This window comes from Rhododendron vialii, chromosome 10a (genome assembly GCF_030253575.1).
Source record: "Rhododendron vialii isolate Sample 1 chromosome 10a, ASM3025357v1".
Classification (NCBI taxonomy): Eukaryota; Viridiplantae; Streptophyta; class Magnoliopsida; order Ericales; family Ericaceae; genus Rhododendron; species Rhododendron vialii.
The window spans coordinates 29649720-29656916 of record NC_080566.1 but is presented as its reverse complement, the minus strand read 5'-3'; the positions used below and the strand labels follow the sequence as shown (position 1 = coordinate 29656916).

The 7197-nt window shown below is 38.4% G+C and overlaps 1 pseudogene; it reads left to right on the top strand.

Moving 5' to 3' along the window:
- The first annotated feature begins 483 nt into the window (after window positions 1-483).
- LOC131303463 (WEB family protein At5g55860-like) lies at window positions 484-7197 on the top strand (annotated as a pseudogene).

The following is a 7197-nucleotide window of genomic DNA, read 5'->3' as shown; positions in this document are numbered from 1 at the left end:
ATTAAGTTTTGGGGATAGAAGGGCAATTTTGGAAGTTTAGGAATATTTTAGAGGTTATATGTAGTAAATTTTTATAAAATTTGGGTGTTTTATTTAGTACTCCCTCCGTTCCTTTTTTTTGTGTCCAGTATTTCATTTTGGGCTGTCCCTTAATAAGTGTCCATTTTATGTTCCTTTTTTTTGTGTCCAGTATTCCATTTTGGGCTGTCCCTTAATAAGTGTTCATTTTATAAAGTTAGGAGGGTAAAAATTGGTGTATTGTCTATTTTGTCCCTAAAAGTAGATTTTATTTTGAAAAGTTAGTGAGTAAAAGCGTAATGATGATGAGTAAGTAAGGAAAGTGGAGGAAAAAGTTGATGTGAAAGGTATAATGATGATGTCTTTTTAATAAGTTGGAGTTACGAAACAGGACACTTAAAAAGGGACGGAGGGAGGAGTAGTTATATGCAGTAAATTTACAGTTGCATTTATAATCGCCTCGACAAATCACCCCTGGATCAGTCTCCCTCTCTCTCTCTCTCTCTCTCTCTCTCTCTCAGCAGCGTCTCTCTCAACCTCAGCTGGGTTTTCCACCCCATCTTCTCTCTCGTCCACCACCACGTGGAGGCGCATTACCGCACCCTCCATCTCTGCGATTTCTGGTACTTATTCCTCCATTGTCAACAATTTCTTCCGATTTCTTGGATATTTTGTTTTGCTTGTGCGTTCTTAATTCGATTTTGTAGACATAAAGTTCGAATCGGAAGTCAAGTGAGTGGAGTTCTTCCATTTTATCCCATTTGGTTACGTCCCATTCTGTCTTCGATACTAATACGTTACTCAATGGCAAGGGATTAATTAGGGGATTATTGATAGTCATCTGTCTCTTCCCGATTACTTTTCGTCCTTGCTGGTTTTTAAACCCTCTCCCTTCCCATGATCATTAGTAGTTGATTGAAGTTGCCCTGGTTCAAGAATTATACCGGGAAAAGGTCTGGTTTAGACACGTTTAGCTTTTAAGCGGTTAGTTCAGGGCCTTGATTTTTTCTTTTTTGGGGTGACCCGCAACTGGTCTACTCTTGTGAGTCTCCTCTCTGCCTGGTGCAGATATTAATGATTTTGAGGAATCGTCTTGTCCAGGATAGCTCGTGTTTTTTACTCAATCCCCTACCTCCTGTGTCGAATGTATCTGTTCTATTTGGGAATTTCCATCTCGAATATCTCGTTTTTAGTATGGGTTTCGGCTGAAGAACAAAAAAGTAGACTTTACGGACTAAGGTAGGATCCTTAAGGTTTTGCTGATCCATTCCCTCGAAGTAATACGAACGTCGCAGGTCGCCCTTTTTGATACGGAAGTTATAATAGAGGGCCCGTTATTGATGGGCTGACTTTCAATCTAGAGATCATGAATGAGAAGCTGGGATAGTACTATAGATAGGGGCAAAGGCTGCACTCTCTAGGCAACATTTATTTTGGAAGAACAATATTATATTTGCTGAAATTTTCTACTTATTTATGAAATTTTGCAACAATGAGGGCCAATATAGGTAAAGAAATCTGATCCTTGGCTGCTTTACTAGTATGGTGATGTTCTAATGAGCTTTGGTCCTTGGCTATTTTTTGAATCCCCGATCATAAATGTCTTTTGCTTTTGTTTTACCTTGTTGTCCATGCTCATTACAAGATAGTATAAAAAAATCTGCCCCTATATTTTGCTACTGATTGCTGAAATCTAGAGGAAGTTTAATATTATGATTCCTCCTTTTTGAATAATTTTAGAATAGTTTTTTAGTTTACTACTATCTAATCGAAATGCGTGAATCCAAATGGGTAACTAGTTGTATGATTGTATTAGTAGCATTTAAAATAATAAAACATGCCTATTGAATCTATATAACTAATAATTCACATCTCAAAAAAGATTGAGAGAGGAATCACTGGTTGATACTTACTTGAAAAAGAAAGATGGTGCCAGGTATTATTAGGAACTAAAATAATGTATGGATTGTCATAGCCTAATTAAATATTAATGAGTGCCTTTTGTACTGTGGATAATTGTACCAGTGCGAGTTTTTTATGTTTCATAGACTTGCTAGTTTCTAGGCAGACAAAATAAAGCCATGCATTACATATATATCTAGACATTAGATACACTCCTTTCCCCAGTTTTCTATCGATATACACTACAACAAATGTCAGTCATGGACACGTGTCTGCGTATTCGTGTCAGTCATGGACACCTTCTTTTTGTCACTGATGACATTATTTCGTGACAAGTGCACAATTTTTGTCGCCCTTGACTTTTAGTGTCACGGATACAATGACACCCTCACCTGTGTCACCAATGATAATAGGTGACAAAAATTGGAGCTTTTGTGACAATTTTTCATATCACCATTGATGTTTTTTGTTGTAGTGTAGGCTCGCGAATTTGGGGTAAAAATATAATTAATAATATTTTGGGAGTGTATTCGTAAACATTATAAACTTTAGTGAAATTTTTAATATTATTTATATATATAATTAGTGAATTTTTTTTATCCCCAACCCACTTTAAATATTATTTAGATGTACATTTTGTATGGACTGTATTTATTAGATAAATCTTTTGTGGGTTGATTTTGGTGCAATCTTTATTTTGGAGCTTTTGTCTTTTTCTGCTTCTTTTTGGCATATTGGGAGATTATATGATATGATATTTTTTGAAAAAAAATTCCAACGAACTCTATTCAAGCCTAAATTTGACTCGGTTCAGCTCGTTTAAGTTTAACGAGCCCGAGCCTTGAAATTTAATTTCCAACGAATTAGATTCGAGCCTAAGTTCGGCTCGGTTTGGCTCGTTTAAGTTTAACGAGCCCTGATGAACCGAACCCGAGCCTTGAAATTTTTTCACGAGCCAAACTCGAGCTCGCTTGTGCGGGCTCAAATCGAACCCGAGCGGAACTCGAGCCTCACCAATGCCTTAACGAACTGATCCTGAACCTATTAGAGTTCAGCTCGGCTCGTTTACAGCCCTAGCCATATAGTGTTAAGCAATTGGGTGATTCTGTCTTTTCGCACATTTGTTATGTGGCCAGATATTGTTCGTCCATTCCGGGTTGAACAAAATGGGTAATAAAATGCATTTGCCTTTTATCAAATCGATCCTTCTCGGTCTGGTGAGTGTGTCACTCACTGTAGGGCTGCAAATGAAGCAGCCAATTCGCGAACTATTCGAGGCTCGATTCGATAAGGGCTCGTTCGAATTCGACTCGTCTAATAAACGAGCCAAACCTGAACTCAATTTTAGGCTCGTTCCGTAAACGAGCCGAACCTGAACATGACAATATTCGGCTCAGTTAGGCTTGCGAATCTGGAGTATATGCATATACTTATAAAATTTCACATATAACATTTAATATTTATAAATTTTTACATGTATATTATTATGAAAATTTTATAACTTATACATATATGAATCTTTAAAAGTACGATAAACTTGCATTTTAATACGTTTTTTCATAATTTTGTATATGAATGAACATATTTATGTATCAAATAATGATTATATTTGCAGTTCTAGCTCTATTTGAGAGTATAAATATCTAAAAAATTTGACTCGTAGAGGCTCGTGAACATGTTCGAGTTCGACTCAAACCTACGGAAGTTCAGCTCGAGCTCGGCTCGTCAAAAATTCATAGAGTTCAAGCTCGGCTCGAGTTCGCTTAAAACTTAATGAACCAAATCTAAACATTGTAAAGCTCGGCTCGATTCGGCTCTTTTGCAGCTTTTGTGTGTCTCTCTTCTCTGCGATTTTTTCTTCACGACTCTCCCTCTCTCTCTTCTGCGATCCTTCTTCCCGACTCCATGGCCATCAACGCGCGGTGATTAGATCGACGGCGAGTTTCCTTATCTTGCTACCAGTAGTCCTATGCTGTTTCGACAATGGTTCGTTGGAAGAGTCGTATCGGGGAGTAGTGGGTTCTGAAATTGGGCTCTGTTCACTTGAGGGGGCTTTCTTCCCATGCGCGATTCGAGGGTTCCAGGTCCGAGGTGAGTTGACTCTTTTTAGGGTTTTTGTCGTTTGGGTTTCTAGGGTTTTCAGTTTCTCGCACAAAAGAGCTAGATGTTCTTACCGTTTTGCTTTGCGATGTGTTATTCTGCACCTCTTTTTGGAGAAATCGTTAGATGTTTTTTAATTTTTTTGAAATATAGTACTGTTTATTTTGAAAGGGGCTTTGCCCGGTTTCAGTGTTCAGGGTTCAGGGTTTTTTCAGTTTGCTGTAGTTATTTTGTTTCTTACATGCATCTATTTGTACTATTTTTACATGTCTTTGATAAGTGCGTGTATGCCGGTTTCGGTCATGTTTTGTAACTAGCGAGTAGTTGAGTGGATGGGGTTTTAGGAATTTTTGAACTCCAGTTTACAGTTGATTCGAGATTTCAGTAAGGTTTTTAGACGCCGTTATGTTTGTATATGTGGAATGTGCATATGTTTTATGTTCTCTAGTTACAAAACATATGTTTTATTTTTACATGTTTTATGTTCTCTAGTTACCAATTAGTATTTGATTGGGTTTGCAATTTTTACATTAGCTTTGGATGTTTTGGTTCTTCTCAATTCAATTTGAAGTTATTTGAGGCTTCATCTTGCCTCTCTCTTGTTACTGGCATCATTACATATACTATATAAACGTATTTGGGGCCTCACAAGCCTCCAAACCACCATTCCTAATTTCCTAGATTTTTCCTTTTTTTTTTTAAAATTTGGAGAGAGAGAGAGAGAGAGAGAGAGAGAGAGAGAGAGAGAGAGAGAGAGAGAGAGAGAGGACGTGGGAGAGAGCGAACGTGGGGAGGGGTGAAAACTTTTAGGAAAATTAAGGAAGAATGATTCCATGCATCGGAAGCATTTTCACATGGTGGTCTAACTTTTCTCTGCACCATACATTTGTGTGATTTTCGCTGCACACAAACTATTTTTTTGTCCCATGCATCAAACGGCTACGAACGCTAGTTTGGTAGATTTTCATGTCTCAAGTTTCCCGTGCTCGCCAATCATAAGAAAAAAGTTTGCTGTGCTGTATTGTACCGCCTTAGACAGGTTGTTTATTTATCTCACGACTATATCTTCTGATGTCATCTTGTGGATCGAAGGATCTTTGATGTCTGTATTTTCATAGCAGCTATTTGAAAAGGTCGATGTGGATAACCTGCAGCCCGTTCAACGTCTGTTGAGATTTATAGTATAAGGCCCCTGCAAAGATTGATCCCTGTGTGCAACCTGTTTGGTTGTGAAAGCATTCGCCTGATGACTTTTCTGAAGTATAACCTGTTTGGTTGTTAAGCTTGACCAAGACCAATCCTTATTTGCCACTTCAGTTTATCCTCCTTAATAGTTGGTGATATTAGGATGTTTGTGCAACTTCACTTAGGATAATCATCATCATTCTTCTCTAGACTAACTCAAACTTCAAGTTTTTTGTCTTCTTTATGAGCAGGTGGCTGATTAGGAAATAATACATAAAGCGCTATGGAGGAAACAGACCGTCAAAATGCTACCGACTCTCCCAAAGAGGAAGTAGGAGAGATGGACACCAGGGCACCATTTCAATCTGTCAAAGATGCTGATTTGTTTGGTGAAAGTGCTTTTTCAGGGGAAAAACCTGCCATCAGGAAGACAAAGGTGCATTCTGTAGAGCTATTTTTGATACTATTTTTCGTACTTGTATAGAAACATACACCACTGACTGTATTTTTCTTCTTGTGTGGTGGTAATATACTTGCATCATTATAACAATGCTAAAAATGTATACTTGTACACAATTAGTGACAATCCTGTTGTTGGATACTTAGCTGATCTAATAGGATCTTTAACTCAAATTTGCATCCAAAATGATGTGGCGGTGATAGTTTTGAAGTTCATTGCAGACAATGCGTATTGGTATAATGACGTGATAGGCAAATAGTATGCGTTACTAATTGTAGATTCCGTCTTTGTAGCACTATTGTAATGGTATTTCTTGTAGTATCATTGTCTGAGGCAAGTATTATGATACATTGGATTGGCAAATTTTCATTTATCTTTTCCCTTTGATACATGATGCAGAATTAGGTATTTAACTCATGATTAGCTCAAAATTGTTCCTGATTAACTGCAGAGGGTATTACCACAAGAAACACAGCTTCACTTGGCTCAGAAAGAGTTAAATAAGCTTGAGGAACGGCTGAAGAACGCTGAAAATACAAAGTATCCATTGCTTGAAAAGGCTAATACGACAGTTGATGAACTAACCCAGGAACTGAAAACCGTGACCGAGTCAAACGAAGCTGCAATCAAGGCACCAGAAGCTGTGAAGAACAAACTTGCAGAAGCAAAGGGTGATACTTCTGTGGGAAATGATCGTGCCCAGAAACAGGACATGGAAAATAAAGGAGAGCAGTACGTGACTGCAATTGCTGAACTTGATGCCGCAGAACAATCGAGGCAAATGCATCAGGAGTGTGATGCGACCATGAAAGCAAAATCTCCTGCCTTCACGCAAGCAGCAGAAGCTAAGGAAGCAGCCAAAGCAAACATGGAGAAAGCTAGTGAGATATCTAAGGAAATTACTGCTGTAAATGAGGCAATTGGGCAGGTGAAGGAAGCAACGATTTCAGTCCAGAAGGAACAAGAAAACATATTTGCTGAGAAGGATGTTTAGAAACATTTGTATAAAGCTACCCTTGAAGAATCGGCAAACAAGTTTCTTGCTTTGAAGAATGAGGTCGATCCTAGCTCCCGTAGAACCACGGTTGAGTCCCGTAAGTTGGACATGGAGAATGTTTCACTGCATTTGGAACTAAAGGAAAAGGAAGAGGAAACAGAATCCATTGTCGGAAATCTGCACGTGAAAACCAAGTTTGAGCTTGAAGCAGCCATCTTAGAAGAATCTAAAGTGAGAGGAGCTTCCAAAGAGATGATATCAACACTCCACCAGTTCTCTTCAGAAAATGAAACCGCGAGATGCGAAGCGAAATAGATGAAGAAAGGTGAAGAATTAAAGAAGGAAACAAAAGCCACAAGAATCGTGCGGGAGAAAGTAGAGGAGGTGCTAATGGTTGCACTAGAGGAAGTTGAGGAAGCAAAAGCGGCTCAGGCAAGTGCCCTTGATGATCAGATCAAAATCTTGTCTGAGAGAACTATTTGCTTCTTCATCATAGGCAACTTTCCATTGTTCTATAGTTAAAAATTTGGTGAGT